The sequence below is a fragment of the Echinops telfairi genome, unplaced genomic scaffold, assembly GCF_000313985.2.
Source record: "Echinops telfairi isolate 266 unplaced genomic scaffold, ASM31398v2 ScPeMD7_18;HRSCAF=68, whole genome shotgun sequence".
Classification (NCBI taxonomy): Eukaryota; Metazoa; Chordata; class Mammalia; order Afrosoricida; family Tenrecidae; genus Echinops; species Echinops telfairi.
Window position 1 is genome coordinate 56,888,881 of NW_022103915.1, and position 1,244 is coordinate 56,890,124.

At 50.1% G+C, this 1,244-nt stretch overlaps 1 pseudogene; it reads left to right on the top strand.

Moving 5' to 3' along the window:
* The window catches only part of LOC101642105, a 1,750-nt pseudogene extending 1,254 nt beyond the window's left edge, over window positions 1–496 (top strand).
* Window positions 497–1,244: the final 748 nt, after the last annotated feature.

Below are 1,244 nucleotides of genomic sequence, written 5' to 3' on the forward strand. Positions count from 1 at the left end.
AGCAGTCAAGTACACTCAGTCTAATTCCGTGTGCTGCGCCAAGAACGGGCAGGTCATCGGCATTGGAGCTGGGCAGCAGTCTCGAATTCACTGCACGTGCCTTGCAGGGGATAAGGCAAACTAGTGGTGGCGTGGACACCACCCGCGAGTGCTGTCGATGAAGTTTAAACCCGGAGTGACAAGAGCAAAAATCTCTAATGCCATCGATCAATGTTACTGGAACCATTGGCGAGGATGCAGATCTGAGAAAGTGGGAGGCGCTGTTTGAGGAAGTCCCCAGGCCGAGAAGCAGCAGTGGGTGGACACACTTGGTGAAGTTTCTATCATTTCTGATGCCTTCTTTCCTTTCAGGGATCATGTAGCCAGAGCTAAAAGGAGTGGTGTGGCGTACATTGCCGCTCCATCCAGTTCTGCCGCTGACCAAGTTGTGATTGAGGCCTGCAGCGAACTGGGGATCATCCTGGCTCATGCCGATCTCCGTCTCTTTCATCACTGATTGGTCTCGTGCAGTTCTTTTGTAGTTTGTTTATATGACTGTGAACAATCAGACATTTTCATGTGTTGTGGTTTTTTCCCCCCTCCCCAAAATAAAACATTAAATCTTGATGTTTGGATCCATAATAAAATTTTAAAAAGACTTACACAGTTATCCTGGGTTCCCATTCATCCAGCTCCGAGCAAGTTGTCCAGGGACTTTGAGGACTTCCTTCACAATGCGTGAACATTCCCATTTCCGTTCGGGTTATTCCAAGTTGATGCTGTGAGGTGCCTTCGAGTCGGCTCCAACTCACAGTGGCCCTGTGTCCACCAGCACCGGCCACGGCGGTGGCGCCATCCTCACAATGGTGGTTAGGTTAGAGCCCCCTGTTGCAGCCACGGCGTCAGTCCCTCTTGTTGAGGATCTTCCTTTTCTGCCGACTTTCTACTTTACCAAATATAATGTCCTTTTCCAGGGACTGGACTCTTCTGACAAGATGACCAAGTATGTGAGACAAACCCTTGCCATCCTGGCTTCTAAAGTGCATTCAAGCTGTCTTTCTTCCAAAACCGACTTGTCTGTTCCTTTGGTAGTCCGTGGTCTGTTTCACACTCTTCACCAGCCCAGTAAAAAGGGCTTCAGTTCTCCTGCGGTCGTCCTTAATCATTGTCCAGCTCTCACAGGCCTCTGTGGCTGAGAAATCCGAGGACTCGGATCAGGCCCACCTTCAACACGTGGCTGTGGAACACTCCGAGGAGGTCTGATG